We start from the raw sequence: 8,808 nt of genomic DNA on the forward strand, positions 1-8,808 counted from the left end.
CACCAAGGAATTTTTCTCCCTCACAACAATGGACCTACTCATTCTTCAAGGGTAGCAAGACCTGTTCTACAAGACTTTTGCTGAGAAACTTTACCCCATCCACCCTACAGTCCTGATCTTGCCCCTTCAGGCTTCATTTTGTGCCCCAAACTCAAAGTATATTTAAAAGGAACATGATTTAAGTTCCTCAGGTGTACCAAAACTTCCATTTTGATGTGGTATAAATCAGAGAGCACAGAATTCTTTAAGGAAAGGGCTAGGGAAATGGAAGTACTGCCTTCCGAAGTATATAGACTTAGATGGAGGATATGTCAAGAAACAATAGCTTCACATTTTGATATAATTATTTAGCAAAGGTTTCTATGATTTTATAACAACACTTTTTGTACTCATATATGCAGTGCACCATTATACAATCTGGCAGCATAATCACTTTGTATACATAAGATTTGAGATAATGTGCTGTGTGCGGGAAACTATTGTGTTTGTTATGTCCCATTGTCTGAAGAGGATTTCTGAATTCTGTTATGGGTTACATGTCATGGGTTACATGTTGGGCTACTAACTGCAAGGTCAGCAATTTGAATCCACCATTTTCTCTGCAAGAGAAAGATAAGGATTTCTGCTCCTGTAAAGCTTTATAGCTTCAGAAACCCTATGCAGGGTTGTTATGAACTGGGACCATAGTACCAATACTTTTTGACTTATCTTTGTATAGCCTAGAATACCTGCCTTCATAGTCTTAATAAGTGTCTATATTACTGGTACATGTATGGACGGAACTGGAATGGACTTTCTATCATTATTTCAATATAAACTTTCCCTACTTACAAACAAAAAGTTTATTGTGTAGAAGTGTATGCTTCAACTTGTAAGCAGCAGCATTCAGTCTTGTGAATCACGTGTCTCCTGAGTGTTGTAGTGGGGTCTCTCTGCTTTCCTTCCTCAAAGATTAATATGAAATACATCATGGATCCCAAATGCAGAAAATCCAGTGCTAGTAATAGTATCAGCAGGAGGCAGAGGAGAAGTATTGATTTGGAAGTGAACCAAAAGGTTACTGAACAACACAAAGGTGGAAAAGTAGCAAACACTGGCACTCACGATTTAGGCATGCTCATCAATGTCCAAATCACCCAACGTCTTATGTCACGGAATGTATTCTGGACATTAAGTGATGCACTGTAGATGCATATATTAAGCAACACATGACTGTATTTGAAATTAGTCATACAGGAGGACATCATGTTTGGTGAAGTAGAGGGTCAACAAGGGAGATCCCCAGTGAGGTGGATTGGTACAAGAGCTGAAACGATGAACTTGAATATGCTAGCGATTGTCAGGATGATGCAGGACCAGGCAAAATTTCATTCCACTGTGCATGAGGTCACCAAAGTTGGAGCTGACTAATGGCAGCTAGCAAAAACAGAATAATAGGATGAAAGGATTTCAGAAACATAACAAGAACAAAAGATGCACAATGTGATAGCCAAAAGCATTTTTTAAAAGGAATTCTATGTTTTATTTCTTTGAAAAATGTTTAAGGGGGTCCCAAAACCCAGGGAGCATAATGGATCTGTAGGATAAGCACTGGACTATGAATAGCAAGGTCAGTGGTTCCAGCCCACCAGTGGCTCCGTGGGAGAAAGATGAGGGGGGTTTTTTGCTGCCATAAAGATTTACTGGCTCAGAAACCTTACAGAGAGTCTCTATGAGTCAGAACTGACTCGATGGCACTTAACAACAGCAACAGAAAACACGCCCACAATCCACAGCAACATGTTAGAACCCCCACCCCTGGAGTCTTCAGCCCTGCACTAACCTCTCTCCGTGCTTAATTAGGTAGATTGATCTAACCTCACCCCAGGTAAGAAGGAATGCTTCCTCTCTGGGGTGGGAAAGGAGGGTAGGGATATGGCTGATTCTCTTGACGCACCTGCAGAAGGTGAGAAGGCTGTGCTCATGAGCGCACTAATAATTTTGACACATCATGTAATGGAGACCTGAGCACTCAGTTTCCACTGCCCCTAAGTACCTCACCCATTATCAGACTTAACTATAACTGATGTTATTGAGTGATAGCTACCTCCCAGACACTTTACATACGGTTTCCATGGTACTTACCACCACCATGCACGGGATTATGATCATTTTGCAGGAAACTGAGGCTCAGGTATGTCAGGTAGGTCACACAGCTAATAAGTTCCAGAGCCTGGATTCAAAACACGATACTAAGCTACTGCCAATTCAAGACTCACCATATTTTGGAAAAGTTATCACAAGCAAGCAAACAGAGAACTGAAGGTCAAATGACCAAAAGAGTCAATAGCGTAGAAAGCTTTTCTGTTCCTCAGTACGTCCACACACACTTCATTCTTTTCACAAAATATTGTCTACTGAGCCCAAATCCACTTAGCTGATTCTTCTTGGCAACCAAATTGAATACACACGTTGCAAACTATGAAGGTAACCACAGCTATGTGAAGTGAGCATGTCCAGCCTTGGAGCAGCTTTTGACTGATCTCAAGAAGAGCAATCAACTCCCCTCCAAGAGTCACAAAGAGTTACAAAGAGAGTGCTGCCATCTCTTTGGAAATAACACTGATGGCTTCCACTGCCCTTAACTGTAGTTGGTTTTCTTCTTTATCCAATACACCATCAGCCAAGCATCTGCCCTGCCGCTGGACCAAGATGGCGCCCAGGCTGCTGGAATGGAGCTCCAGCCTCCGTGTCCGGCTTCATCCAGATGTGAAGAAACAGCAAAACAGCAGCCACCTGGCATTGTCTCTCTTCAGATTCCAACAATTCATGGGAAAAGAGTTTATGATATCTGTGATAATAAGGCCAAGCAAAAAGAAAAATATAAAGTTGCTAAGAGGGTAAATCAACAAAACACAAAAGGAAGAAAATATGTCAGAAACTTAGTATTCTCTGTTTTTCCTGTTTTTGTTTGTTCGTTTTACCAAATTTTCTATGTCAAGCGGAAATTTGTACAATTAAAAAAGAGTGTTCCTTAGAAATAACATCTGAAAGTTTGAAGTAAATCATGGTATGTTAATGTTAAAGATTAGGGAGGAAAATAGAAGATAAACGAGAATTATTTCCAAGTTAGAGTTTTAATTTGATTAAGTAGTCAACTTAAAATTTTCTTCATTTTTTTAATGTTCTGTTTTCAAAAACTTCTCCAGTGAAGAATAATTACATTTATGATAGGACTTCCTGTCAGGAAGTCCCCTTACTCATCTATCATTAGAAGGGGGGAAAATAAAAAGCTACTTCTGAAGGTCTTCCCTAGAAATGCACCATAAAATGGGACCACAGTTGGAACCTATGAGAAAAAAGTTCCTTCATAATGATGTCAGTCTTGTTTAAAAAAATAATAATAAAGCCTCTTAAACTCATGAAAAACACAGTTGATGTGAATCATATGTCTGCATGGCTGAGTTCCTGAGTGCACAGATGTCCAGGACAGAAATTCCTTCCCTTGCAGCAACTATTGGTCTGATCCTAGGCCTTTGCAAATGTCCCTGCCTAAAGAGCTGGCTGTGAAATCCCCAAGCCCCCACATCCTTACCCTTCCATCTCCATCCACTTCCTTCTTTCTAATGCTCTCCTTTGTCAAAAAGGAACAGCATCTGACAATAATCATTTGCATTTGTTGACTGGCAGATTTTACTTTAGCAGATGACTTAATATCTTAGGCAATCATTAGCATTTTTAAATTCCCATCTTCAGTTCCAAAAGGAAAAGCCTACTAAAAGAATTTCAGGCATCAGCCAGCAGGTGCAGAAATGTTTTTGCCAAGGAAAGGAGGATTGGTCCTGAAAGTAAATGTGATTTAGACCTCAGGGTGGGCCTGACAGAAGGAGGGGTGCTGCACCTCTCCCTAGGTTGGCTCCCAGATCCCCTAGGAGAACAAGCTCAACTAACCTATTTCCAGCTGCTAGAGCAGAATGAGGCCTCTTTTCCCCCCAACATTTGGATTTTGCACATCCAGCAGTGCTGACCAGGTACCTTTCCCCACTTTTCCCTTGCTCCCCTTCTTTCACATGAACCCCTTGCCCCAGAGTTTCCCAGCATGGGAGGTCAGGGAGTGGCTATTTGCATTTTCTGGCATGGTGCCTCTTCAGGTGGCATTCAGTGAGATTTTCAAACTACAGCCCTGCCTACCAATCTGGAAACCTCTTTATGTTTCATGTGGCATTTTGGCTTTTGACAATATTCCTGACCACAAAATATGTGCTTGAATTGTAACGTCTTACTTAGTAGAAACTACTCTAGGACTCCTTCTCAGTCTGTGAGTAGAATCCCTTCCTTTCTTCCTCCTTTTCCAGATTCACAAATGTCTGGGTGGATTGTATCTTGTAAGCAAATTCATGCAGACAAAACTAACACATTAATAATATGACCTAATTGTACCAGGTAACAAGTATTTCTTTAAATCTTACTTTAGTCGTATTTCTTTAAACAGTAGTAGTCATCTCCTACACTTTTAGAGGTCTGGTTCTTTCTCTAATATTTCAGAGGAGCTTTCTCATATTTCTCTCTCATTCTAAGTTCTAGTATCTATGAATTTTGCATGTATTCCACAATTATGGCAATTCTCATCCACTCTTCTCTGCTGATACGGAACTTAACCCTATTCATATTTGTTTACAGCATTGCATATCTCCATGGCTCATTCCCTCCCCTCGTTCAAGTTTGCATGCAAATGTTACCTCACTAGGGTATACTCTAGTGAATGAATTCCCATATCATTTTTTCCTAATTGATAGCACTATCTTCTGACTCACTGTATTATTGCCTTATTCCATGTGTTTATTGACTGCCTTCTCCCAGGAGATGGTAAACTCTACACCAGCAGGGACTTTTGTCAGTTTTATTCATTTCTAAAACAGCAGAACCTAAAACAATACTTAACACAAAGGAGATGCACAATGAATATTGTTTGTTGTTGTTAAGCGCCATTGAGTCGATTCTGGCTCACAGCAATACTGTGTAGAGTTTCAGAGTGGCTGGTGAGTATTAGTTGAATGAATAAACTGCATGAGGTACTGATGGTATGGCAGATTTTGCAGAAAGCGTGGAATAATAAATTGTCTACATCTTTGCTACTCACACTGTTCCTGGACCACAACATCAGCATCACCTAGAAGCTTGTCAGCAATGCAGAATCTCAGAGTTCATCTGTTGTGGGTAGAATTGGGTGTTGTTAAGCCTAACCCCTATACCTGTGGTTATAACCCCATTTGGAAATGCAGTTCCTTTGTTATGTTAATTAAAACATCTTAGTATAGGAATGTTGTCTTATATCAATCTCTTCTGAGATATAAAAAAGAGCAAACAAGCAAGTGGGCAAGCTAGCAGAGATGGGGGAAGATGGATTCCATGGCACATGAAGACCACCACAAAGCTAAGGAAGAAGAGCCCAGGACCTTCCCCCAGAGTAAACAGAAAGAAAAAAAAACGTTCCTCTAAAGCCAGTGCCCTGATTTCAGATTTCTAGCCTCCTAAACAGTGAGAGGATTCCTGGCAGGATGCTGTAGGGTCAGCACTGGACTGCGAACCAAATGATCGACAATTCAACCCCACCAACTGCTCCTTGGAAACCCTATACAGGGTCGCTATGAGTCAGAACCGATTCAACAGCACTTAATAACAACAAACTGTGATAGAATACATTGCTGTTTGTTAAAGCCACCCAAATGGTGTTTCTGTTAACTAAGGCCTTCAGAATCTGCATTTGACAAGACCTCCAGATGATTCATATGCCCATTAAAGATTGAAAAGCACTGGTCTACTCATCCTCGTGGCTCAGTTTTCAGCCAAGCAGTAGATAAATATATAGAGGAGACAACAGCACTTGTAAGATATGCTTAGTTTGGAATGGTCAATCATCCAAGATCAAAAGAGCAGCATTTATTTTAGGACAAAGTTCCAAATGGTTAAGAAGGAGGCTGGAATGGAAATAAGAATCATAAGAAGGAAGTGGAATAATTGATGTTACATGGAGGGAATTGCAGTCATTGAAACGAGGTGTATGATTTGTTGAGTGCAAATCTGATGATCTCTCTAAATCTTCACAATTCAAAATAAAAAGTTAACTTTAAAAAAAAAAAAGCACTGGGGGACACGGGGGGCGGAGCTCCGGGGTGGGCGCTCGAATGTCCCTGGGGAGGGGCCGGCGGGCAACCTCAGTCCACGCTTGTCTGCCTCCTGGCGAGCTTGGCCCGCCGCCCCCGGAAGCTATGGCCAAGGAACCGCTGGTCGTGAGGGACGAGATCATGGAGTGCCAGGTGATGTGGGAGTCCGACAGCAAAAGGAACACTCACATGGACCGCTTCCGGGCGGCCGTGAGCGTCGCCTGCGGCCTGGCTCTCGAAAATTATGATGACTTGTATCATTGGTCAGTGAAGTCTTACTCCGACTTCTGGGCAGAGTTCTGGAAATTCAGTGGAATTCTCACGCATGTATGATGAGGTTGTGGACCCTTCGAAAGGAATCGCGGACATGGTTCAAAGTGGTTCAAAGGCAGCCGTCTAAACTATGTAGAAAACCTCCTGCGCCACAAAGACAATGACCGCATCGCTCTGTATGTTGCAAGAGAAGGCAATGAGGAAATTGTGAAGGTGATCTTTGAAGAGTTGAGGCAGCAAGTGGCTTTGTTTGCAGCAGCAATGTGGAAAATGGGGGTAAAAGTGGGAGGCCGCATTGTTGGCTATTTACCCAATAGTGCGCACGCTGTGGAAGAGATACTGGCAGCCTGGAGCATTGGTGTCATTTGGAGCTCCACGTCCCCAGACTTCTGCGTGAACGGAGTCCTGGACCACTTTTCTCAGATCCAGCCTAAGCTCATCTTCTCTGTGGAGGCCGTCGTATACAACGGCAAACAGCACAGCCACATGGACAAGCTGCAGCAGGTCGTTAAAGGGCTGCCAGACTTGAAAAGAATGGTGGTGATACCTTATGTCTCCTCTAAAGAGAAGATTGGCATTTCGAAGATTCCACACAGCATGTTCCTCTACGACTTTTTTGCCACTGGAAAAGGCGAACAGGCACCGCTGCTGGAGTTTGAGCAGCTGCCCTTCAACCACCCTCTCTTCATCATGTTCTCCTCAGGCACCACGGGCTCCCCCAAGTGCATGGTGCACTCGGCTGGGGGCACCCTGATCCAGCACCTGAAGGAGCACCGTCCTGCACGGTAACATGGGCCACGGTGACATCATCCTGTACTACACCATGGTCGGCTGGATGATGTGGAACTGGATGGTGTCTGCCCTTGCCACAGGTGCCTCTGTGGCCTTGTACGATGGCTCCCCGCTGATCCCCATGCCCAATGTGCTCTGGGACCTGGTGGACAGAATAGGCATCACTGTCCTGGGAACTGGAGCCAAGTGGCTGTCTGTGCTCGAAGACAGAAACATGAAACCAGTGGAAACTCACAACCTCCAGACGCTTCACACAATTCTGTCTACGGGCTTCCAGCTGAAAGCCCAGAGCTACGAGTATGTCTACAAGTACATCAAGAGTAGCGTGCTGCTTGGCTCCATCTCAGGTGGCACCGACATCATCTCGTGTTTCATGGGCCAGAACGTCTCAGTGCCCGTGTACAAAGGGGAGATCCAGGCCCGGAACCTGGCCATGGCAGTGGAGGCCTGGGACGAAGAAGGAAAGCCGGTCTGGGGGATGATCGGTGAGCTGGTGTGTACCAAGCCCATCCCCTGCCAGCCCACCCACTTCTGGAACGACGAGAACGGGAACAAGTACAGGAAGGCCTATTTCTCCAAATTCCCAGGCGTCTGGACGCATGGTGATTACTGCAAAATCAATCCCAAGACCGGGGGCATCATAATGCTGGGCCGAAGCGACGGCACATTCAACCCCAACGGGGTGCGGTTCGGCAGCTCAGAAATCCACAACATTGTGGAGGCCTTTGAGGAAGTGATGGACAGCCTGTGTGTCCCCCAATACAACCAAGACGGAGAGAAGCATGTGGTCCTCTTCCTGAAAATGGTATCTGGCCACACCTTCAGGCCGGAGTTGGTTCGAAGGATTTGCGACACCATCCGTCTGGGCCTGTCAGCACAGCACGTCCCCAGTCTCATCCTGGAGACCAAGAGCATCCCGTACACACTCAACGGCAAGAAAGTGGAGGTGGATGTGAAGCAGGTCATTGCCGGCAAGTCCGTGTAGCACCGCATGGCGTTCACCAACCCTGAAACCCTGGATCTTTACCGCGACATTCCTGAGCTCGGGGACTTCTGAGCATGCAGAGACTTAAGACACCTGCTCTTCTGCACTAAGGGCTCTGCAGACTTCTGTTTCCTAGTTATGCTGCTGGGCGCCAACTCATCTCTGCGCTGCACGGGGTCTGGGCCTTCACAGGACACAGGCTTGCGGACTGCTCGGATGGTTCTGCTTTGGGGAAGTGGGCACTCTCTGCTTGTGACCAGTTGAGGGTATAACCACAGGCCCTCAGTCCTGAGGAGTCGTCTGGCTTTGAGCTTCACAGTCCTGTCATCTTTCTGTTTCCATCTGCTCAGGTGCACGTCTCTTGTCTCCCTCCACACTCCAGGCTCTAGCTCTTCCCCTTGGGATCTGCCATCTATGAGGGGCCTTCAAAAAGTACATGGAGAGAGAAAACAAATAGGATGGCGGATTGGCTGGACGTATAGCAGAGAGCTCCGCCAACAACAACACAGAATACCTGACCAAGCAGGCTCAGGGGATGGTCCCAGAACTCTGAACCACATATAAAGGAATACTTACAAAGCTGGAAGGCTCACAGCTGGGGGAATTTGTGGCAGA

General features: G+C 44.8%; 1 pseudogene; it reads left to right on the forward strand.

The window, feature by feature from the left end:
- Positions 1-6,248: 6,248 nt before the first annotated feature.
- On the forward strand, positions 6,249-8,265 carry LOC102815233 (annotated as a pseudogene).
- Positions 8,266-8,808: the final 543 nt, after the last annotated feature.

This window comes from Chrysochloris asiatica, unplaced genomic scaffold (assembly GCF_000296735.1).
Source record: "Chrysochloris asiatica unplaced genomic scaffold, ChrAsi1.0 scaffold00135, whole genome shotgun sequence".
In the NCBI taxonomy this organism is placed as follows: Eukaryota; Metazoa; Chordata; class Mammalia; order Afrosoricida; family Chrysochloridae; genus Chrysochloris; species Chrysochloris asiatica.